The sequence below is a fragment of the Caloenas nicobarica genome, chromosome 11, assembly GCF_036013445.1.
Source record: "Caloenas nicobarica isolate bCalNic1 chromosome 11, bCalNic1.hap1, whole genome shotgun sequence".
Classification (NCBI taxonomy): domain Eukaryota; kingdom Metazoa; phylum Chordata; class Aves; order Columbiformes; family Columbidae; genus Caloenas; species Caloenas nicobarica.
In genome coordinates, this window is record NC_088255.1 from 965,348 (window position 1) to 991,234 (window position 25,887).

Genomic DNA, 25,887 nt, shown 5'->3' on the forward strand with positions numbered 1-25,887 from the left:
TCTCTTACAACTGTCTTTTGAAAATAAACTCAGGTGAATTTTTTCCTCTTCTTGGGAAGGCCACACAGTGAATGAGAAACAGTACGACCAAAGATACCTTCTGTTGGTGCATTCAGTCTTCAGATGCTTTGACCCAGCTCTCTGGGTAAATTATCTGACTTTTTGTAGCTTTCGGGATCACTGACTTCAAAATTAGCAATTTTAACTAAAGATTTGGGGGAAATATTCAGTACAAAGCAACTAAGTTATTTCCCCAAGTAATGGATTTTGATTTATCAAGTTTTCAAGTTGGGTCATGCTCTTAGCTGACAAGAACGCAAGCAAGATTATTTGCCTTCCCCCCTGGCCCTGGCTTTGTTTAGCATTTGGTAACAGTCAGCCACACTTATTCTTAAATATGTATGGGTTTGGTTTTTTGTTCAAAATAAATATTACATATTTTTAGAAGCACATTTCCAGAATATTTGAAATATAGGATACTTTATATATACTATTATAAATTAAATATATTCTAAATTAATATTTCACATCTGCTTTGCTTATATCTAGGAGAGTTCAGGATATTTCTGTTGAAACCAAAGTTTAACCTCAGATTTTTAGTACCATCAGAGTAGAGCTCATTACTGAGATTGTTTGCTTTTGTAACTTTGTGCATAATCACTACACTTCACTCTTTAACTTCTGCTGTAGTGCTTTCCTACTCATCTTCACATAGGTCAGTGAGATATAGGAAGGCAAGATTTAACATAGAATTGATGAGATTGACGAGAGATGGGGGATTAAAAAATTAAAAAATAACCAAACCACACAACAAAACACTAAATGCAAACCAAACACAACCTTAGAACACATAAGGATTTTAAAAAAGAAAAAATCATTACCTGTCAGTATTAGAGGACAGGATTTACTAAATTTAGTAAATTCACTATTAGTGTTAAATATAGACTATAATAAAGAAAAATCTCTTCCAGATGCACCTGCCATTCTGCTTTGCTTCCAGATTCTTTCCAAGGTGGGCCACTACTTTTAAACACACAAACATGTAATGATATATGACAAGCGTTAGTGCAATTACGTTTTCATTTGAACACACCTTGGAGCAGTCCAGAGTATTTAAACATCACGAATGCGAAGCTTCAGCATCATGCGCTACCCTAAGTGTAACAATTTGTCCTCCCAGTATTCAAAGTGGTGAAATCTGGTATTACAATAGATCCCAATTCCTCTGGAGTCTGGAGGAGAGTGGTGAGCGTTACCACAGCAAACTAAGTTAAAGACGTTGACTTATTGCACACACGTGTTACCCAGTGTTTTATATTTAAAACACTGGATTTAAGAAGCTTCCATTTATCAAAAGGAGTGAGAGATGGCAGCTAGTTCAGACATTTGAGAAACACAATGAAATCTCACGTCTAAGTGGTGGAAAGATCAAATGGGTCTATTCAAGAAGAATTTCCATTTCTGTAGCAGTCCTAGGACATCTTTGGGTATAGGCAAAAAATAGCATCTGTTCTCATATTTAACACAATATAGTTCATAAAAAATAATAGATCATAGATTTATCTCGTTTATTACAGGCCATGTAATTCACTTGAGTATTTAACTTAACCATGTGGAAATTCCTAGTTTCTCTTAGGGACAGGAAAGAGACTCAAGTGATTAAAAATCTTCTGGTTACTTTTCCTGGTAGCTTTTTGTCACTTGTTTTTGTAGGAAGTTAAGAATTCTCTGAGGAAAGCTCCAAGAGGTTTGTGTGGCTTTGTGAGTAATGGAAAGAATTTACAACAAAATATGCTACTGCTGCATGGTGATATGGAACAATAAATAATAAAATAGGCACGAAGTAAGGATCGCTAAGACTCCCTTTCTATAAAATAGCTTTTCCTAGAGGAAAAGTGAAACTGCTGTAGAAAATCTTATATGAAACATTGAAGCTGATGCTTGCCAAGGAAGCCTACCGTGGAATGTGGCAAAAAGCCAATATGTTCTAATTACCTTTACTTTGCAGTTCAAGTTCTTGGTAAGAAAGCACTACTTGGATTTAGCTAATACTGTAGATTTTTATAATCTTGAGTCAGTTAAATTGTTCTGCTGGGCCAGAAACCTGAGCAGTCTTTCAAAACAACCAAGAATGTACTGAAAATAATGTTTTATAAGAGATGACAGGGATTTAAAATGCTACGTAGCCAAAGCTGAGCAGTATTATAAATAATCATCTATGTAGGTTATTAAAAAAATAGTAATTTTCTTATGAAAATAGATAGTTTTCACATTGAATACTGCATTCCTCATTCAAGAAAAAGAAAGAAGTTTCAGCATAACTTATTACAGAAGGAGAGAATATAGAATTATTCTTTCATGATGACTTAATGCAGTAGAAAACTTTCAAAGCAATAAGCCATATAAATACTGTTCTTACCTCAACTATTTACTACAAGGCATAAAACCCTTGGTTGTCATTAGCATATCAGAATAAGTGAATGTCATTATGTCATCCTGAGCCAGCTGTTGATACGCTATACAGTTGCTTTCAGTTAATTAGCATCTATCTTCAAGCTATCTAAACTGTTTTATTTTTAAGCTTAACCTGAACTTCTTATTCTGATTTCCTGTTGATATCACAAGAGCCTTTATTGCTCTCTGCCTTCACGCATTTCTCTCTTCCCCCACCGTACCACTGCCCTCAGTTCCAAAGCTTTTGCACCGCCTGCGCTGCGTTAGATGTGTGCCACCCAGCATGCTTTCCCACCCTGAATGCCAACTGCACGGATCTATTTATACTTAAGAGATTGCTTTTTGATTCATAGAAGTTAGGCTACAAAAGTTTTGCAAGTTACTCTTACTAGAATTAGACACTATCAGACTAAACCAGTCAGTCTTTCTATTTCATTAGAGAACTTTTCATTTTTTTGGCTTAATTTCCTGACACCAGCTTTCACTTACAGCAGAAGCAGTATGAGGGGTAATCTGAAGAACAATCACAGGTGATGGACTCAAAGCAAGTCACAGGTGTGATGGTGTGAACAGCAGTTCCATGGGTTTTGTCTAGGGTTAAAGCATCACACCGCATCAGAGCATTTGGGCGGCGTTCCTGCTGCCACATGGAGAGAAACTGTGGATTTGGTTCAGTTCTCTGTACGTCAGGTTTCTCCTCTAAAGAAAGGGTGGGAACACTGCTGTGCTTTAAGGCTTCGGTGCAATGTCCCAGTCCATGTCCTGACTATATACTACTGCCCAAGGCACGGTCCTTTCTCCCCCCTCTCAGCCCCAGCTGAACATTTGTGCCCCTTCTCTCACCTTACATCTAGCAGTCATGACACTGCCTGGTGAGTCAGATTTTGTATGTTTTCATGACTAATCTCACAATCCCAGCACTTCTTGATCAAAGCATGGGAAGGAATGAAGGCCCAGCTGGTGGATGAGGGGTGCAGAGACTGGAGTCGCCCCATTTGGCAACAGCCCACGGATCCAATTATTTGGTTTGTGAAACCACAGCCTAAGTAGTCAGAAACTCCGTGATCCCAGAAAAAGTATCTTTGTGCATATGCAAAGTATATCTCAAAGGCTCTACCTTCTTACTCATCTGTTTATCACACTGACATAAGCAGCAATATTATTATATACACTCAGAGCTGAAGTTGCTAAGTTAGTCTATTGTTCGTAAAATCCACGTGTTATAATTAGTTTGCCTCTTGCGCTATAGGTATTGTCTGGTTTGAAAAAAGCCCATATGACTTCTTCAAAAGGTTATTTAAAAAAAAAAAAAAAGAAGAACAATAGGAATAACCAGGAAGGCAAGAAAGTTTGCTGATAAAAGTAATTTTTCAATATAGTTGGGACTAAAACACAAACATTGAAAGAGCACAATATTAGATTATGAAATAGTAGATTAAATCTTATGCAAGTTAATGCAAAGCAACAGTCTACGAAAAGGCAGCCTACATCCTATGTAAAGCGCAAGAGGTTCTGGTTTAGCTCTCATCAACCAGATAAAGAGATGTGGGATTTACTGTGAATAGCTCCCTAAAAATGCCAGCTCCACACTCAGCAATGCTTAAAATGAGAAACAATGTGAGGAATCTGGGATGCGAAGAGAAGATTTATTGCACTGTATAACTCAAAGATGTACCCACATGTTGAATACAGCATGGAGATTTGTTCCTGTGCCACAATAGGTGTTTAACTAAATTAAACGAAGAGCAAAAAAGGGCAGCAGCAATTTTTAGAAATATAAATCAGCTTCTATGTGATAAGCAACTAACTAGATTAGGACACTTCAGCTGGGAAAATAAAAGGATGACAGAGAAAAATAAAGTTATTTTTGTAAGACAAGTACCTCTCACATGCCTATATAGTCATCTCATAGGGTCTAAAAAGATTTGAATAAGAATTAGGCTAAGTCAGAAAGCAGGTACTCCGGTGTGTATTTGTAGACATTTCCTACCCAGGTTCTCACAGCACTTCACAAACCACAGTGAATCCAGTGATAGATGATTAGGAAGAGTGCTGGAAACAAACAAAAATGATAGATTTTCCTCTACTGGGTCCTCCCATGTTATAGCAATCCATGTGAGAAAATCGGCCTCTAATTCAGGAACACCTGTTTCTGTGCATTTGAATGTCTTTGATGGTTTTATGCTTTCTGTAAGTTGCCTTTTGGGTTTTGTGTTCCCCTTACTATGATTTTATATTTAAGATACCAGAGTCAAGGGCTTTTAAATTCTCATTTAGAAACAACTTACGCTTTTGGACAAATGACTTCTTGGAACTCATAGTGCTCTTTGTTCTGTGGTTTAGCCTTCTCAGGTTAGGAGGGAAAGATCCTTTCAGCCTTTTTTTTTTTTTTTTAATAATTAAAGTCAGTAGATTATGTTGAGTCTCTAGAATAGCATCTTTAAACTCTGAACCACCTGCGAGTGTTTTATTCTTTTAGCTGTTACTTCAAAAGGAAAACAGGGATTGATTTGCCTAAGGACACATGGTAATGAGGGAGATGGGGAACAAAATTGAGGAGCCAAGACTGACAATGTGTTGTTTCAATATCCAGCTATACAACTTCCCCCCCAAATTCTTATTGTATAACAAATATAAAGTTCACTCCTTAGCAACAGTTATCCTGCTGTTTCACTAAACTGCCAAACACAGCTACATGAGATACATGAGACTGCTGGAGCTGAATGATATGGAAATATTCTTGCACACCAAGATTTTGGGGTTGTTTTATCTCAGGACGGACCACAATTACAGCAGAACATGTATTGACAGGGTACAACTGGGCAGTTCTAGAACCAATTCACAAGGCAGGTGCCTTCCATTTGTGTAAGGGGAGTTCTCACAATTTGCCTGCCACATTTAGAGACAGATGTGAACGGAATTTCCAGATTTCGACTTACATGTATCTCTGAAATCATGATATACAGATCTTCATGTTTTCCTACATGTAGCAAGTGCATGAAGTAGGATAGAATTGCACAATTTCCCAACAAAAGGTGTACATACGGTTGTTTTGAAATTAATTTCTACCGTTGCAAAATGCAGCCAGTATGACAAAATTACCACAGCTTGTCACTTTTAAGTGACAGCATCTCAGTTAAGTAATTTGAAGACATTTTCATCCCTTTCCTATTTGTGATCTGTGCTGATGTGATTTTGCTGGATTTCCGTCCCGAATGGCTAGTCGATTACTTTTGTCATAGTCCTATTGCTGAAATACCAAATGGTCATATTTTCTTTCTCTCCAAAATGTGCCTAAAGTATGTGGCTCTGATTAATCCCAGTTTGACCCACGGGAATAAGCGATCTATCTATTGATATATATTATAGTTTAAATCACGCACCTATCCTAATTTGAAAAGAATTCAGGCCACAAGATTTAGATCTAGATCTGTTCACCAAGCACTCTGTAGTTGTCAAAGTCTTGATCTACTCATCCAGGACTGCCTAAGCTTTTTAGAAAAACTATAGCTGACTGCTTTTGTTCCTCCGCAAAATCCTCACAAAATTCTGGAGAGTTCATGTTTTGCCTTGCTTGACCTTTGTTTAATTAAGTAGAATAAACACACGGTTGTTTCTCCAACACCCAGAAACTGCAGGGAAAAAAAATAGCAACATGACATAAAAATACTTAGAAAAGTTTTTATAGTTAAGCAGAAATATCATCTAGTTTAATTTTAAGGGTTAAAAAAACATTTGCTATTCATAAAAATTTTGCCAATAACCTGAAAATCCTTGACAGGTGTATCCTAAGGAAACATCTGGGGTGTTAGCCTCTGGAATAAAGACACACGGAGCATATAAAAAGATGGAGGTCTCAGAGTTTTTGTGTATATGTAGCACTTTTCGTGGCAACACAAAGCAGCATTACAGTGTGCAGCATGTTTTTGAAAAGTAACTTTAAAGCATACAGGATTATCATCCCAGACATCTTGGAAAAAAAAAAGAAAAAAAAAAAAAGACAAAAAGGGGTGGGAAGAAGAAAGAGAACATGCAGGTATTCTGGAAAGTATAGCAGACTCCACCCAACATAGTAAACAGACACTTTACAGAAAAACCAGGCTAAAAAGAGAAGTAAAATGAGGAACCCTGCAGGCAGAAAATACAGAAGTTCACTAACTAAATAGATGTTCAGTGTTAAAATTTATCATCCTGATTCTAGGAACTAAGTGATATGAACACAGGCTACAAAAATAGCCACAGGAGGAGTCACATGGAGTGATGTAATGTGAACATGAAATAAATCCTTGCTTTTTTTAAACTGAAAAATTTATATTCAGCGAAACTCCAGGAAAAACACAAACCAACAGAAAGGTTATTCCTAGTGCACTGAATCAGGTCAAGGGCAGCATTCATCTGTACGCATTTGATGCTTACATCAGTGTCCCATGGCAGAAAAATCTTATCTTAACGTTGGCATAACAGTGCCAAGCACTGCACAGAAGAAATGGATGAGACCTTCATTTCTGGAAAAGTTACTCTGCATTAAATGCAACATCATATAGCGCCTCACTTCTGCTGTTCAAGGACAGAAATAGAGACGGGAGCGTTGAACAGCCCCATTGTGAGAATCCGTCCTCATGAAGGAGGTTCATGACTTGTCAAACATGAAGGATTTTTGGTCTGTTGCTTTTCTCACATGTTCTTTTATATAAAGGTACCCAGGAGATCTGAGACATAGCAGAGAGTAGTGGATTGCATTTCAGTTTTACCAGCCTGCCCTCCTACTCCTATAGGAATATGCTCCAGGATAAGGATTTCCAGAGTCTGAAGTATTTTAAAGAGACCTTCTTAAAAATGTAATTCTAAAACATTTGTAAGGAAGACAGAAAAAGAAAACAGCTTTCAAGATTACATGAGAGTGTATTGGAAAACACACACCACAGTGCTGAGCTGTGAATGGTTAAAGAAAATTACTAGCTGGACGCAGCGTGCTAATACAGTAATGCAAGCAAAGTGTCATTCTGTATGCCCTGGTGCTTGAGATCATTGGCCAAGCGGCTGGATATTTCAAACCACATGAGAGGAGCATTGCTCCTTCCAGCATAGAATATGGCCAGGAAAAAAAAAAGCTTTAGAATCTCCTTTACGAAAAAAACAAAACAAAAAAGTGGCCCTGCTATGGAGCTGCACATGACTTGCCAGGTCTGTCTTTTAGAACTGCTCCTGAATTCAGGTTAGCCCATAAATAGATTCTGTGTTATCTTCGTTTTCTACCACATCATCACACCGTCGAGGAGTTTCGCAACACGCTCCTTTGGCTTTGGAGCCTGTCACAGCTCCTGGTTATTGAAGTTACTCTTATTATCCAGCTCCATTGACTCCAGTTTTCTTCTAGAGTACTTGAATATTCAAGAGTGATGCTTTATGCATTTTTAATTCTCTTCATAGAAGTAGGTGTTAATAAGGAAATAACATGGGTTTAAGATAAAATACACAATAAAAAATGTATAAAACAATATTATAGCAAATTTTGGATTATAATGAGCAACACCTACAAAGACATTGGATTTCAAGGAGTGAAATGCTCGAATTATGGCTCTATGAGAAACTACTTAGTCAAGTCACTTAGGTGAGTAATTGAAATGTGCTTAAGCGGATGTTAAATGTTTTACTGGCTCTGAGACCAAGTTAAGTGCAAGAGAGAGATTTTCGAGAATGCCAAAATTACTTTTCTTCATGCAAGTGCATCAGTTGGGAAAAATTGTACAGTAGCAAGGCGGTAACAGGGAATATCCATCGATAGCCACACCTGTAGCTTCAAAGTCATTGAATCAAAATTGTGAGATTACACACACACACACAAATCCTGTTTAAGGATTGGATCTGACCCTTGGGGAGGGTGGTTTGTTTCTATTCCCTCAGCTGTCCCCAAAAGATAAGGGGACAGCACATGTGATAATATTGCCACCATTCTCAAATTTACTTGACCTCGAATTGAAAAGCTCTTTCACACCCCCACAAGTGGGTTGGTTCTGCTTCCTCTCCCAGGCTGACTGTTGCTGCTGCTTCTAGCGGTACTGAAAGAAGGAAAGCAGCTTTTCAGAAGAGCTGTGTCCCGTGGAGCGCTGAAATCCACAGCGGGGCTGAAACTTCTCACATCCTCACAAGACCGACACCAGTTCTCACCAGACTCACATGATTCAATGGAGTCACAGGACTTGACAACACTCAACTAGAAAGACTGAGGTGAAATATCAGCCCTGCTGCAAGTTTTGCACATGTCCAGGTACTTGGGCTTTGTCTAAAGGGCTCTGAAAGAGGCATCTCCAGAGCAGCTCTAAGCGCAACCCACCTGAGCACCTGTATCTACTGCACGTTGACCAGAATCTGCTCCAGCTACGCCCAAAGCCGTTCCATGAGGTTTGGATGGGTCACACTGCAAAGTCAAGCTCAGAGCTTGGCTCTGGGAGTTGTTAGAGACAGTTTTAGTGTCCAATTTTCAGTCTTGCTCTTTGCTCATACTTTACGCTTCCATACCTGAGTGAGGAAGGATGAAGCAAAGAGAAGCTAAACATCACAAGATTCCTGGGTATTGCTATAACAAAGACTCAGTTCTAATGTTACGGAATATATTTGGAAAATGTTTTGTAAGTAAAGGGCCATAGCCTCCCAATGCCTCAATTTTTTAATCCTTGAAATGGAAACAGGAACACTTCCCTTGTTCTTTCAACACTTTCAACTGTTTATGAGGCATCAACATCGGTTATATGAGGGGCATACTCATTCTCAAGCCAGAATTCCTGCTAGCATTAGACATAACTGGAATATCGACAAGAAAAATATCTCCAGTGCCTACTAACACTGGAAAGGCACAAAAACCAAACCAAAACAAACTGTATTAGTGAAGAGTGAGGCACTGGAAAACAACAACAACAAAACCTTTAACACTTTGAAGAGGAAGGATTAAAGAGCATACTAGACTAGAAATCAGAATTATTTACTACATAAAGCTCCCGCTTCAGCTGTGAATCAGCTAAGTGTTATTTCATTTCGTTTCGTACCATGGAAGTCAGACAGGAGTAAACCTCACCGACCTTCCTGGGCCAAGCACATGTAGGTGTCCATGCCTGGTAAACTTCACACCTCTGAGAGAAAGTCCCACCTGCAAATACCATCCTCATCCTCCTCCTTCATGAGGCATCTGCCTCCCTTCTTTGTCATGGGGAACAAGAGAGAAAAGGACTCTCAGTAACCAGCAGAAAAACTCATAGAAGGGCATTGTCTCCAAGAGCAGATCCTTTCCCACTTGGAAAGACTGGTTCTGATTTAATTTTTTTTTTTTTTTCATTCTCACCACTTACAGCATTTGTATATTTGTTCTAGACATCTGTAAAATCTCATATGTCTACCTAAGAAGAGTTTTGCCAGCATCCTTGCAGCACAAACAGTCTGCTTTTGCTGTCCAAAACATAAACAGAATCAAAATTAAGAGTTACTCACTTCTCAGCAGACTGAGATTACATTATAATATTATGAACATTGCACTTTTCTGGCTAGCAACCCTGTTTGCCCTACCTCCTATAAAAGAAGGAAGAACATTAACACTCAGCTCATGTTGTGGTAGTTGCAGAGATCCTGAGTTGCTCCTCTGACGTTATTTTGTAGAGGTTATTGTGTCCAAAATGGTGTCTGAGAAGTATCAAATGCAAATGATGTCATAAATCAGCAAGTTCCCTAAAGAATAAAGCTGATTACCACTTTGTTTCCAAGCTGGCCTGTGACATGCGGTTCTCTTGCTTTGACTCATCTCATCTTTAACAGGGAGGACAATTAAACACTGTTGAGATACAAGACTCCAGGAGTTCTGGGGAATAGCAAGTAGTATTACTTACAAACCTCTTTTGAAATGTATGCAGACTCCCAGTGGGAAGTTTAAAATAAAAAGTTACATGGCAACAACTTATCTGGAATTCTCTGGCCACATACAAGTTTTTGTTTGTGTTAAGTTCTGATCTGCTGAAGCCGGTCATGTAACAACAACTCAGTGTTTAATCCTGCAAAGGGAAATTCTTCCACGTATCATTAGTAGTATGGCTCATCCGTGATATAATCATAGGAACAGACTGGAGTCCCTGACCAGTTCCTTTGAACTTGGACAGTACAGCGTTATTAATTCTCGTGTTTCTTCCAAGAGCAGAAAGATTCCATCCTGTGAGCCAGCCAGTCTGCTGGAAACCCAGCAGCTCCAGCTCCCACCCCATTTTCAGCCCTGTCCGTGGAAATCTCCTTTGCCTGCCTGCTACTCCCACCTCCCGGGGTACAGCATCCAGGTCATTCTCTCACAAGACAGACAGACCTTCCTTTTTCTCCTTCAGTACCAATATGATTTTTTGCAGCTGAGGTTAAACCAGAAGAAGAATCATTAATGCAGCCCTCATAGGAAGAAGCAGAGAGTGTCCAGAGGTCCAAGCCAGCCCTCATTCCTTCTCCTGCCGTTCCTGCAAGCAAAGCTGGGCTTTGCTGTCCCTCTCATTGTGGAGGTGGGCTGAAGAACACCGGCCTTTCCTCGATTTGACTGGAAGACCCCAGTCTAGAAGCTGTCTCAAGCCTGTGGTAAAAGCAAGCGCACACTGCAAGCCACAAGGAACAGAAGTGTAATTAAGGGCATCATGTAAATAAGGGCAACAAAACTGTGATTAAATACAAGCTGGCTGCCGTAAGTATTGATGAGGGATGTTCTCGTCAGGCAGATCACTAACTGATGTCAGCAGAGAGGATGGTGGAACAGAATGTGGGGCGTTACTGGAAGCCTTTATCAGGCAGTTTAAAACATTCCTGGACCCCAAAGGCAAATTGCATTCTATATATTTAGGAGAACTGGCAACATTACAGACTCAAGTTCAGAGTGCTCGGGATAATCAGATAAATATACACACACTCTTATAAGCTTTTCTTGGTTTTGTTGTTGCTGTTGCAGTTTTCTTCCTCGGGATATCTTGGGATCCAGCTTGTGCTTTTTGAGGTTAATTCTGCAATACCAGCACTGAATGTATAGCTGAAGACATTCTCTAGCTATTCAACACTGAGAGCCTCTGCACGACTAGTCCAAAGAGTGCTAGCTGAAGGTTAAGTAATTGAAATACAGAAAGAGGCATGAAGTCATAGACATAGAACTCGGACATTAAGATAACAAAAGAATTCAGGAAACAATATACATGTTGGGTTTGGTTTTTCTTCTTTCCCTGCATCCCCAAAAAAGACAGGTTTAATCTCTCATTTATAGTGATGTTTCCAAGACTAGACCATGAGGGGAAAAGAGAAAATTTATTACGATCCATTTGTTTTCCCATTGCAAAGCGTACCAGAGAGGGAGGAATCTGGTCTTTTAGATTCTACTCGGTGTGAACGGGGATGGTGCTGGGGGAGAAAGAGTTAGCTGGAAACCCTTGAAAAATGAGGATTGCTGTGATACTCTGTACAAAAGGCACAAGTAGGATGCTTCTGCTTTAAAGAAAGTTCTCTGCTACTTACTGAATAAGTCAACTACATAAACCTATTTACATAGTGAGCTGCAAGTTCCACATATGTGTATATTAGCTTTCTTCAGATTTTACTTTTTTAAATACTTTTATCTGAAGGGAGGAATCCAGGCTTATTTAAGCTGTAATATTGCACATCTGTTTTCTAGCTTGCGTCCCATAACAATGCAACTGTATTTGGAATCTGCAGAACAATTCTCCCTGGATTAGGAGTTACTTAATCACGGGGTGAAAGTGTTTTGGGAAGAGCCCCATAAGAAGTTTTAGGGGGTAAAGCCAAGACTATTTTTGAAGCTTGTCAATAAAACAAAACAAACATTAAGGGCGAAGTCTTTTGTCTACATGCTAGATCATCAGATTCTGCCATAACTAAGTTGGATACCCAAGCCCAGCGCTGGCGGCCAGTTTTCAGTAAGTCTTCCAGTCTCTCCTGATGGAACTGGTTTATTTTGTATAGGTACACATGAAAAGGAGCAAAATCCTGGAACTTACTTTGTCCCAAGCAATTGGCCTACATTATTTGATAATTTGGAATGATGTCTCTCATCTAAACCAGAAACTTTGTCTTGGAACATCAAAACCTTTCCTAACATAAGTTTCAGCAAAATAAGTTCATTTCCATGCAAAACGTTTGGCTTTGAATCTCATTTTCCAGTGAAAAAGCATTTTGTTGAAAGACTCTTGATGACTTCTCTTTCTGAACAGAAGCGTTTTGAGTAATCAGTGTGTAAGACAAAGAAATGTTTGAAAATCATGAGCCTCATCAGTGTCATCCAACAGATGGATTTTTGCATAAGTAATTAACTTGAAAGATATGTACATAAGCATTCTGTACTGGTTTGCAGTTATTTTCAGGGTATAGTGAGTAAGCTAACACTGCATGTGAAAGCAGCTGCAATTTATAGATGAGTAATCTTTGCATATGAATAGATTTAATCTGTTTCAGAAGCAGCAGAAATTAGTCACACACAGATCAAAACGTCTTTTGCTTCCTGCTAGAAAGAAATTACAATTTATGTGGACAATTGCCTTTTTTTTTCTTTAAAGAAATATTGCATTTGTCGGTATTGAACACTACAGTTAAGATTGGAAGCTGTATTTGATTCTTAACTTGTTCGGATGCTTTTGGTATCACCCAGCAAATTCCACTGATAATTTATGGGACTCTAAGCAGTTACATTATATGAACACAAGAGAATCTGAATGTTTTAAATTATCTTTGTACTTCCTTCAAACCAGATACATAATAAGTCTTTTTTCAGTCAAGTACTTACAATATATGCTACATTGCAAGAGCGGCTCACAATATATCCATGCCCATTTTAGTATAGGTAGGACAAGTGAAAATAACAGTGAAGATAAATTATTATGGATGTCAACCTAGAAAGCAACTTTAATGTATACGTATTCCCTGGAGGCTACTGTAAGTATTTATGCTTAAGATGACTCCAGTCGGTTTTATTGACCTTTAGACATGTAACAATATTAAAGAAAGAAATGCCAACCGATCCTCTCACGCAACCTTCACTGGGAGTGTCGATACACCCTCAGTAGGGAACTCAAGGGCAACGTCTGAAGAGGTTTGATGATAAAGAAACTGTTCAAGAAGTTACTGCTAACAGAATTTATTGGATATTTCAATATCTGAGCACAGTTACTGGCACTCAAATTTCTGAAATACGTTTTTCCTGGATACAAAAGTTCCTGTAAACAAGACAAGCATCACTAAATACCCAGTTTCTCAATAAATTTTCCCTCCCCTAGTGGAAGACTGACTTGAATATTCTAAGTCTGATTACTACAGCATAGAAGAGGAACCTCCAAAGCCCTGCTAACATGGCCAGTATGTTTTTGTTTCCTGTCTGGCCTTTTTAAAACACAGCACAACATCACTATAAAAGCTACTAATATTGTATTAAGATTTCTGCAACTGTGTTGAAAAGAGCTGTGAAATCCTGCATTTTGCTTGTTGAGCAGGAAAAATAATTTTGATCTGCTTGTAGTTGGAGACACAAGCAATGAGATCATGTCTTTTTAGAATCTGAGGATTTAGTGTGTAATTGAAACCAGGAGAATAAAAACCTGTCTTTTGAAGACAAAATGTTTCTATTGAGTAAACGGCAACTCACATTCAGAGATACAGGATATAGAAAGGTGGGACTTAGTGCAGTTTGTCATTATAAAAGGGGCACAGTGCAATATCGTGACATTTTCCATATAAATTGATAGTTAATAATATAAGGGTGTGGTGGGTGTGAAAAATAGGAAGAGAGACAAGCACCGAATAAGAAGTATTAGCATGAAGGCTACACGGGTGGCACAAAGCATTCGCCAAAATCTGTGTCAAAGAATGACGATCCTACCAACTCCATGGTTCATCGCTAGTACCTTTGTCCATAAGCAAACACTTTAGTCAGAAATCCCTTTCATTTACAATGATCCTGATCAAAATATGCATGCTTATGATGTCCCGTGGCATCTATTTAGACTTCAAAGTGGTATAACAACCAAATTTGAATCTGGACAATTACATCAACAAATTGCACAAGTTTCTGGTTAAGACCTAAATGTGTAAAACTTGACTCCGGTTTCTGTAACAGTTCTTCCTCATTGACCCTCACTCAACAATTTGAGTAATTCTTTCATGAAGTAATAAATTTTCCGCAAGCCCTGGTTAGCAAATGAACTTTGACTACAAGTAGCACATGCTCATGTAAGTTGGAAATCCACAGATTCATCAGCTCTTTAAACAATATTAATTGCTTGCATACTGCTGAAGGAAATTAGATTGTCACGGCATTCTTTCAGCTTTGTGTCTGTAGGGAGAATTGCACCAAAGAAAGAATCAGAAAAAGGTAAGCAAAGCATTTCCTTTGGGATTTGAGACTTTGAGGAAAGCACTGCGAGCTTTTGGCAATACGTGAAGGAATCCGAATGCAACGCCCGGGAGAGAAACCAGATTCAGAAAGGTGCTGCAGAACTCTTTGTGGGAGGCACTCGCTCGCGGGATCCAGACAGCAATGAAATCCAGGAGCTGGCAGGGATGCTGGGCTGGGTGGAATTCAATCAGGTTTGGGTTGTTTTTCACAGCACCACACGGAACTCGTTCTTACAGCTTCATTCTGGCCAGTGGATATGTCATTAATCAGCAAGACAGGGTACTATAAACTTGATTTTGAAATTGAGGGCTGCCTATCTGCGAAAAGGTGGCGATTATCATCCCTCACTGCTGCAGCCGGAGGAAACGGCTCCTTCATGTTGCAGCCACGTTCTACAACACATGCTCAAGTCACATCTTGCTCAGTTGTGCTCCTACATCCCTTGGCTACTCTTTCCTTCTGTACCATATAAAGTAGCAGCAGTGTGGAAAACAACATAGGGGCAGGATACTTTTAATGAACCTAGTGCGATCTCAGGGATTTGTGGACTAGAACGTGCTCAGAGAAAGATTTGTATTGATAGAATAGAGAAGCGATAGGGAAGTGATTTCCCTTGCGTTCAGTCACATACACAAAACTACGCTAATCTGGGTTCTAGACAGATTTGAACTCCTCTTAAATAATTGAATCTTGTGTAAATCTAAAAATAATAATAATAAAGTAGCATATAATTAATCCGAGCATTCTTACTAGTCTTTCATATACAGGTTCCTTCAATTACATCAGGACAAAGGCATGATTATCAAATCTGTATTCTTTTTCATCTCAGTCCATAGGATTGTTTAGTTCCATAAGGAAATCTAGTAGTATTTCCTCAGGAATACAACTCCTACAAGAATCTCCTCCTCTACATGCCTACACACGCCCGAAGCATCACCTTCCATTCACAGTACAGGGGTGGAAAGTTCCATGGGAGCAGAGGAAGATAAAATACCCAGTTAGGCTGCACATCCACTATGTTGTAAAGTAACTGCAGGGATTGTGTAGATTCCTGAGTTCTGGTTGCCACATAGGCTTCAAGATCTGCATAATCATAAAGTATTTCTAAACAGTATTTATTTAATGTATAAACTGAATATATTCAAACGGGACACAAATCTGTCACAAGGGTCTCTTACGGACCTTCTGGAAACAAAGAATTAGAGCTGTCTCCAGTCCACATATAAAATTAGTTACACTATTTAAAAGCTTTTCACAACTAACATAGTTACCAATTTTTCATACATTAAATGCATAGCTCTCTCAGGACAGTAAACATGTATTTTTGTACTTAGTGAGCAATATGTGATACACTTTTCAAAGTAAAACCATATCCACGATTTGAAACCCTTGCTTGTGACAAAACAAGATTTATATGTGTATAGCCAACTTTAATATACAATTTGAAGACCAGAGCTGCTTCTGCACCTTGAAAACATTATCTTTGATTAAATAGCGATTGCAATCTTCCCTCAGATAAAAAAATAATATATATGTGTATATATATTTATGTATATAATTTCAAAATCAAAGCCTTGTACTTAGTGCATCTTCTTCTGCATGTCATCTGATGGCATTGGGAACAGATCCCAGCATCTCAGAATGCAGCTTGGCAGGTATTTAGTCTCCTGCTTATAATGGGCTCCCTAATTGCAATGCATTTTTTCCCTTTTGAACTAGCTAACTAACCTGTAATTTTTCTTGGTGTCTGCCCAAAGCTAAATGAAGTATCTGATACACCCAAGGAATTCCTCATCTGCTACAGGTGACTTCAGATGGGGAGCTGCCATCACCAAATAAGAATGAATCTACATGTAACCAGGTTTCAATAATATCCCCAGGCAAGACAGATCGCTCATGCTTCCATTTTTATACTGTTTATTAGTTCTTATAAGAAGAAGCCCACATGCAAGTCTCCTCCCTTGAGCTCCTGCACAAGATTGAAGCTGAGAGAGATTCTGATCATTGAGCAAGTATTGACTTGATTTAATAAGGCAAGAAGAACCTCAACGAGCAATTACAATTGCTGCTGCTACCCACTAGCTTCAGGTGCTTAGCAATTCAGCAGATCAGCAACGAGTATGCTTAAGTTTGACCCACTTTTTCTTCTTCATTTTGCAAAATCAGGGTTATTCTTGTTATTTTGCGTGTGGTAATTTGCGCTTAGGCAAATGCATTACAGTAAGGTATCTTGCACTGTCACAATTTGAAAAGATTCCGTTGTTAATATGTCGAGCTGTTAAAAGTCAATGCATATAGAAATGTGGGGAGGAGGCTGCAGAATTAAATGCAAATTAGCATGCAGTGATAATGGGCCTACAGCAGGAAAAAAAAGAAAAAAAAAGGAGCAGGTGCTTTAACTAAAATACTAAGTCTTCCCTTTTCTTCATTTTGAGAAACACTGAATTTGTCCTGCTTTCTGCTCCTTCACTCTGCCTATAGCCCCTTCTTCCTGCTGGTGTCCCCAATAGCAGCCAAGAGACTTTCTGTCCTTACCAGTTGTCTTTGTTCTCCAGATGAAGCTGGTGGGTGCTGGGTGCCCTGCTCGTCCGTCAGGGGACAAAGTCTGTCCTCTCCCTCAGGGCGTAAACAAGGAGTGGAACTGCTCTCACCAGGAGCATGCTTGTTCTTCAGCTCTTTCCTCTCTTGCAGATCTATGTTCTGCAGTGCAACTTGGTGGACTTCTCCTTTCTGCAAGAACATATTATTCTCATGCCCATTCTTTCCTTGTGGCCTCTGCCTTGTTCCATGTGAAGGAAAGTAGATGAGAATCCAGAGAATTGTATAGGACAAACTAGGCTTTTCACTCAACATACACAAGCTTTGGGTAAAAAGAATTCTCAGTTCTCTTCTGGGAAGATGAAATGTTTTCCTAAAATATTGCCTGTCTGGTCTACTGGACAAGAGATAACTGCACTAGAAATCCACAGCCTTCCCCAGTAAACCATTTCCTTGTGTTTGCAGTCAGTCACTGCACAGGCCCTGCGTACGCCACGGAATAGCCATGGACAATCCTTTTTTTGTGCTACTAGCCAGTCTCTGTTTCCCACTGCAGGTGTATATCCATGCAGATTCAAATTACAAATAACACATTGCATGGCAGCCAGATGCGAAACCCTGTAGTGAAGAAAGTAGACTCAGAAATCAGGCGCGTGGTCTGTACGATGCAGAAGGAATGTTGTAAATTGTGCTAAGACAACGGCTGCCAATAACACTCACTGCCTTTCAGTGCACAGGCAAACTTAATGAAATGTTTCTTTTATATTTCTGGTAAAACATTCACCTTTCTAACTACGATTCTCATCAAGAGATCAACTACTTTTACTGATATCTTTAAGTATAGTAAAAAAAAATAGAATTCTGAGGTAGACACTAACAAAATAATCAATCCCAAGTACTTGAAGTTTGGCTTTCGAAGGCACGGAGAGTACAGGATTTATAACAGAAAGCCTAGGATAGCGTTTACTCTAGATAGCAGCACTGCTTTCTCCTCCTGGAAGTTCAAGCTTCTGTGTCCAAAACTGTCTCGTGTCATTTAGTTTTCGTGACTACAAGGTTTGTTTCAAATCCACTACAGATTTCCTAACAAAAAAAGGTTGGATAATTTTCCATATGAAAGTTGGAAAAGATACTCAGTTTTAGCCAGGTTTTTTAGGAGTCACTGAATTGGTAGACAAACAGATTAAATTCTGGTGTCCTAGGAAAAATAGTAAAATTTTTCCCATGTATGTGATGATGAGAAGTAAAGTAACCCAAGTGAAAGTGACAAAAAATAAGCTGCTGGTTGGGAAGACTTAATTTTGAAAGAAAATATTGTCCTGGTATCCATAAATTCATGGGTTTAGTTCAAGCAATTTTTCTCCATTTCAGTTCCCACTGGATTATAAATGATAAACCACGCGTGAGCGACGGGAAGCAGATGTGCTCAATGAGTCTGAATAACCGGCTGGGCTCAGAAGAGCTTTCAGCGCTCATTGACATGTTTGGGACTCTGCTTAGAAGCAGCTTAAGTCCAGCATTGTCCACTTGCAGGTTCCTCATTTTTCAAAAGAGAAAAGTACTTTGGAAATCTTGTGGATATTGTAAAGCAGAAGCTTGTGTTTCAGCTAGCTTGTTGGCAAGGATCTCTGTGAGATGATTCTTTATGTGTCTGGTGCTGCTTTGATCGGTGTGTAGATACAGTGGGCAAGTTTAAAAGATTGGTAGGTATGTGTGTAGATATTTTGCAAAAACAAAACCTGTCTACAGGTGTAGCTAAAAATACCTCTACATAAAATTCAGCCAGCTAGTTCAAAATGCTAGTAAAATCCCAGTGTCAGAGGATGTGAATGTCATCACTTAGCAAAATTATTTATCCTATTTTTTCCTTGAATGCAATTACTTTAAACTAATCACTATTTCAGTAATGCCATACTGTACAAGATGGAGGTTTGGGGCTCAGCTTCTATAGTGTGGTTCAACTTTTAGATTTTTTTTCTCCAGACTTCTGTGTACACAGTTTTATTTGTATGAAAACAATATTTGTGCAGGTGTCTACCTGGTGTTTGGGGCATGCAAAAGCAGGGCTTGCCAAAACTTTGATATATATTTCTTTTTTTTTTTTTTTCCTACCCAAACAATAATCACATACCAGAGTGTCTGGGCACCAGAGAGATGTGTTCTTCCATTTTAATGAAAGTCCACATTCTTTATGGAATTACTTATGCTTTCTTCTTGTACTGCAAATGAATAAGGGTACAAGACAGAGTAGAATAAAACCTTGTGACAGAATTCTGGAATCTTTCTCTGCTGCTTCCAAAGTATGAAGCTTTCTGATTTAACCCACCGACACTTAGTGCTACCTGATACATTCCAGGGTAACAAAAGCTGATTCTCACCAAATTTGAGGCAACACAAAAGAGTGATCCCTGGTTGGAAATATTCTAAGGAGGGAACAAGCTAAAGATCCTCAGACATGCACACCTTCTGAAGTCAGAATGAGCAAGTATTAAATTTGAGCATCAAAGTGAATCTTCTTGTATTCAATTGATTGTAAAAGTTAATGTAATTCTGAGTATCAAAATGAGCAGATATTCAATTAAAGTTCTAGTGCAGTATGATTAAAAATGAAATAAAGGCAAACACATCTTTTGTGGGAGAAGTGCATAAATATAATAGAGTTTTGTGCAAGGATCAGTTGAGTGGCGAAGGAAACACAGTTCATTTTCTTGCACATGCTGGTCCATCCTTCGGCTTTGCGTGTGGCCACTGCTCCTGTTCGTAGGTACAGCACCACTATCTGCGTTTGGCTTTCCCAGTAGGAGTGATATAGTATCTTTGCACTTAGGAGCGAAAATACAGTCAATATTCTCATGTTCCCCCACCTAGACAGAGGTACTGGAAGGAGCACAGGGCACGCCAGCAAATGGCCTAATCCATACTATAGGAATATGCAGAAAAACAGAAAAAAAGATAGCACTTGGGCTAACCACATCCACTATGACAGCAGAATCCAGACTAGCTACCGATGAGCGAGGGCTGACAGAATCATGGGATGCAGAGTAGAAAGCCAACTATTTGTCTAACATACTATGAATGCCCAGAATACTCATCCCCATCTTTTTGCTTCAGATTTTGAAGAAGTATGGGATATCTGCCAATGAAATGACGTACAGTATAGCTTTGGAGCGTAGAGGGTAAAAGTCCGCTGACCTAACATTATGGAAAAAAATCTGACTACGTTTCCATTTTGTTATTCTCCTACAGCCTGATTAATGGTAATTATCAATGATTTGGATTCAATCGAAGTTGGGAATATAACTAGACATCACTATTAACTTGTAAACTCCTTCTTCAAAGCAGCTGACAAACAATCCGTGTTTCATTGTCAAACCCAAGCGTGTGTCACTGCCAAGAGCAAGGAGGCTGCGCAGAGGGGTTCTGATGGCTATGGTTTGGCGTAGGTCTATGTTTGTAAAAAAAAAAATGTTTGTCATTTCCAGTCCTTTGAGTGCGGGGCTTGTGATGGAACACGCTTGATGAGCTTGCTCTCCTGAGGAGAGGAAGCTTTTGTCATGGTTCCATCTATCCCTTGCTCCAAATTTCAAACATAGTTGACACATGAGCCCAGGCCTCAAAAATAATTACATTTCTAAAGTTTCTTGGAAGTCAGGAGCTGAAGACGGACAAAGGGACCATATTCGTTCCCCAGCTGAAGGAAAGAAAGAACTCAGGAACCAACCACTGTACATCAGACTGTTTGCTATAGCAGCCGGTCACCATTTACCTGCAGCTGAATTAGCCACCCTATGGCAGTGACACTGAAATGAGAAGCACGGTTACGACATCCTTGTTTATTATAGTGGGGAGCAAAGGTCCTTGAGGGATGAGACCTTATAAATCTGCAGTGAAACTGCTTTAGTTTTGCTGCTCATAGAGCAACGTTGCTGGTTTTTATTCTTGAAATGCACTCAAACATTCAAACTCAATAAGTGTGGTCTTCTTGTTCCAAAAGCAGCGTGGTCTCAGCAAACTGTGCCCCAGCTGAGGCAGCAGATAATTAAAATACTGGGTGGAAGTATACGCAACATTTTTGTCCTTGGCTAGATGACCATAAGTTATTTCACCTGTGAATGGGAAAGGGTAGGTAATAACTTCTGATCTGTCTCTCTAAGATTGTTTTGATTTACCCAGCTTGCCAGAGAATGAGAATCTGAATGTAGCTGCTGTAGTGGCAGCATGTTGACTCAGATTTTTCTAAGGAATAAAAGCAATGGGGTCGTATAACTGTGCAGGAAACTTTGCCCAAAATCATGAAATGCTAAGCTCTTTTTTCTTATAGCACAGCCCTATCTGTGTCATTCCTTTTTCATTTGTTTTTCTCAGCCTGAATTCCTTAGATAACTTAGCTAGAGTCTTGACTTTTATTGTAGATATGGAAAACTGCCCAGACATTTTGCTCCTTGGTTGTTCTGGCTGCTTTCCAGCCTCAGTAATACCCAAGACGCAACACATTCAACTTGCTCCTGCAATCATTCTTCAAAATAAGGTAAAAAAATAAAGGACACCATTCAAAATGAACTCGCTGCTAGCTTAGTTAATGACTTCAGAAACCAGCAAAAGTGAGTAGTGAGCTGGATTTTTGGAGAGCTAGTCCTGACTCCACTATATTGGCTACATGGGCCTAAAATACAGCAAGGGGTAGAGGTGGCAGGGTTAGTGTAGAGGTCAATAAACACTATTCAGCGCTGCAGGTCTTGAATTACTAATGTTTCTATGACCACACAACAACCAAGGAATTTTGGGAGCACATTGCAGCCTGCGCACACATTTCAATTGTTCTCAGTGCCAGTCCAGCTTGCACCTGCCGCTGACAACAGGGAAAATGCACGCGGAGACACCTGCGTTGTATTAGAAACCCTGTCAACAAAAACTTCGCTGGCTTCTGTGAAGCTTTTCTGGCTACAGACAACCAGAAGAAAAAGTATGGAATAATAGATGGAGTTACATGAAGCATATAAAGACAGCTAGATTTTAAAGCTGAGAACATGACACAGAATATACACAATACATCCAAGTGGTATAGATAACCGTGCCCACTTGACATTTCCAAACATAAAATCCTGATTTCTGTTGCTTAGCAGATTGCCAACATATTATTTGGACTGTAGATTTTCACGCTGGGTCTCTGCCCTAAGGTTATGTTGTGTGTGCGTCCGTATGGATAAAATAGCAACAATCAATTCCTCAAGAAGGAAAGCTTTGCTCTGTTAAGCATTTTACAACTATTTCTTTGAATCTGTAGTGTGCCCAGGCTTTGGTGAGTGAATTGCTTTGGTTAAGGATGCATCTATTGGCATCCTGTAGGCTGAAAAGGTTTGCATTTCCCCCCAGCGAGCCCCATGATCCCTCTTTGTGCCTTCAGAGATGCGCAATAAAGGCAGAACATGGCACGCAGACTTTGCATGAGACATCTAACACATTTACCCTTCACTTGGAAGGTACTTCATGTATTTGATGTCCCCTACCTTTTGTGTTGACCCCTGTTTCGGTTATAAGACAAGGTAGGGTAGGGTCTCATACGACACATATAATAACTTATTTGTACTGAGCGGTGAGAGAAGGGGTTTCACAAGAATGTGGACACACAGAGGGAGAGAACTAGACAACGTAGATATCCACAAGACTGAGGGAGTTAAGAGAAGTTACAATTCTGAGACAGCTGAAGAATTTAAGAGTCGGGCAGAAACTCCAGACCTTCCTGTGTGCTGAACGTCCTGGCTGACACAGGCTTTGATAAAGGAGGATATTATTGCTTTTCTTGCAACTTCTGACCTGCTGCCAGATATTGTTCAGCTGAGGACAGCCATCAAAAAGCTTGTGATTTTTTTTTTTCTATCAGAGGATATGAATGACTGTTATTTCCTTCAAATGAATTCCAAATAAATAGCTGAAATGCATTAAACCTCAGACCATCTAGGAAAAAATGTAAAACCTGAATCTTAAGGGGAGAGATTGACAGTTGTAACGAGGAATTCAGCCTATTCACTCATCTTAATTAAATCAAGGCTTCAAAGGCTGTGTTCTCTGGCTGAAGCTACAGTCAGACGAGGTGTCAGGGGAGAAGACAAGATCACGGAATCACAGAATCACAGAATCCCAGAATGTCAGGGATCGAAAGGGACCTCGAAAGCTCATCCAGTCCAATCCCACCGCTGGAGCAGGAGCACCCAGATGAGGTTACAAAGACGAACCTCTGCTGTACGGGTGTCCTGGCGCAGCGGGACCGGGTCCTGCAGGGCTGGGAGTCCTCACGCCAACTCTGCCTTGAGCTGTGCTAAATCCGACCCACCGACCTGGTGAGTTGCGTAGGACAACAGAGCAACGTGTTCAGTTCCTTCGTACTCCTAGAACCTCTCCCTGTGATGTGCACTTAATCAGCTGTGAAGTTGCAAACCTGATGTGCTGCAAAACTATAAAGGCATCTGCCATGTTAATATACATAAGTAACGGGCATTTTGCATATATATTTTTAGGTGGTTTTTTGTTTGGAACACACGCACGCCTGAGACATGGTGAAACAGCTTCAAATGCTCACCTGATGGTTCCATTAGCTTTTTCCCTGCTGTAAATTAAAATATATGGGTCCAAATTTCTTCTACAGAGTTAGTGAGGGAAATGAAGAAATGTAAATTAGCAGTATAGTTTTTAAAATATTTAGATTATATCTCTTAAATTGTTATAGCTCATTATAATATTTCATTTTACTTGTACTATTAAGAAACAAATGGCTTGCATAAAATGCTGCATGTGAAGTACTTTCAAGGTCACACCGTTGGGACAACAGAGGTTTGGTCTTAGAGTATTAGAAGGAACCCCAACAAAAATACCCACGCAGTTTTAAACACCCACATAATGCTGGCGGGAGCTTCCTTCTAGGTTTCTTTGGAAAGCACCATGTGAGCCACTGTACTGAAGATCAAGAACCAAAGCAAATCTCAAAATTGTGTAACACAGAAGGCCCGGGAGGTATCGAGCCCTATTGCCTCATCCGCTGCAACAGACCCCGTTGTGGCAACGCATTAAGAAACTGAAGTCAGAGGTAAGACGAGACGTCGCAATATCTCAGCGCCATGACACGGGGCTGGGGTAGGTCCACAGACCGGGACTTGCCGTGGAGTGAGGAGCAGAACTTCACAGCTCTCACGAATGCTCACGAGTCCCGTGCCTAAACTATAGCACACTTGGAAAATGCAATCCGGAATACACATCATCGCAATCATCGTTTGGAAACTTCTGACCTACACGCAGACTTGCAAGGAGCTACCCCTGCAGATACACTATCGCTGCAATTACAGGTAGCCATGGAGCTCCGGGATTGTGTGTATATAATACATTGTTATGCAAACACACATTGACTTTTAAACCTCAGTTTCACAGTCATCATGGTTTTCATTTCAAAGCAGCAAAAAGGAGGCAGAAATAAAGTCTGCAAATAGACCTCGATTAAATCTAGAAAGAATTTTAGCAAACAACTCAAACACGGGCAGGCTGAAACCCTAAAATGGCACCATGCTGGTCAGAAAAGGACAGTTACAACAAACATTGCACTTCAAAATTCAACTTTGTACTTGATAAAACTTCATTCTTGTCCTGGTTTAATATTTAAATAGGGAAAGACAATTTCAAATATTAGTAGAGTTTCCCTCAGAAAATTAGGACATTCCCACCAAATTCTTTATATGAGATCCATAAAATGCCCCTTAGAAATAGCACTTGGGCTTTTCTATCTGATCTCAGACTAATAAATTTAACCTTGAGAAGCAGTCCCAAGCAAGTACTTAATCCTGACCACTTAGCCTGGATTCCCAGATTCACTGATCTGCCGTATGTCACTGTCCATTAAAAGTGCCGCAAAAGCTGTGAAAATCGTATTCCCCCCACCCGTCCCCCCAAGACTCACCAGAGCCCGGGGCTGCTCCCCGCGCCCAGCCAGCCCGCGGGCACCATGGGGAGTGGGCTGGATCCGAAGGACAAATCCAAATGCTGATCCAGAGGAGAAATCCAGAGGCTGGGATGGGTTCTGGCTGGGAAGATGCAGCAGATATCCCCGGGTTAACGGCTCTCAGGGAGAGCAAAGGCAAGAAGCTGAGCCGGTCCGAATGATTCGCCTTTCCACGGGGCTCTGGGGCGTTTTTGTGTTCGCAGAAATACCTGGACCACAGGCTGAGCTCTGGAGTGTCACATGGGTGACAGAGCTAAAAAAGGCGAACCCACAGGCTTGATTTAAACCCACCCAATAAATTAGTGTTTTCCCCCGAGACTGCTTATGTGCCTCTTCCAAACTTCTCTCCAGTTCTCCTGGAATTTTAATATCCTGCTCTCTTTGGTTTTGTACTTTTTCGCTCTTTTATTTTTAGATTCAGTATCTCATAGTGGTCTGCAGAGTCTGCTTGACGCCAGCAAATGTAACTGGATCCCAGGTCCCCGCGAGCCAGGAATTGCAGCCATGATCA

General features: G+C 39.9%; 1 protein-coding gene across 5 annotated transcripts in view; it reads right to left on the reverse strand.

Annotated features, from left to right (window-relative positions):
* Positions 1-25,624, reverse strand: part of RAF1 (Raf-1 proto-oncogene, serine/threonine kinase) — a 77,690-nt gene extending 52,066 nt beyond the window's left edge. For 3 of the 5 annotated variants that reach the window (XM_065642811.1, XM_065642810.1, XM_065642809.1), the window contains exon 1: positions 25,335-25,421. The gene's annotated coding sequence lies outside the window, so the exon portion shown is untranslated. Of the gene's footprint in view, positions 1-25,334 lie in introns of all 5 variants that reach the window. The other 2 variants (XM_065642812.1, XM_065642813.1) reach the window with 2 other exon arrangements.
* Positions 25,625-25,887: the final 263 nt, after the last annotated feature.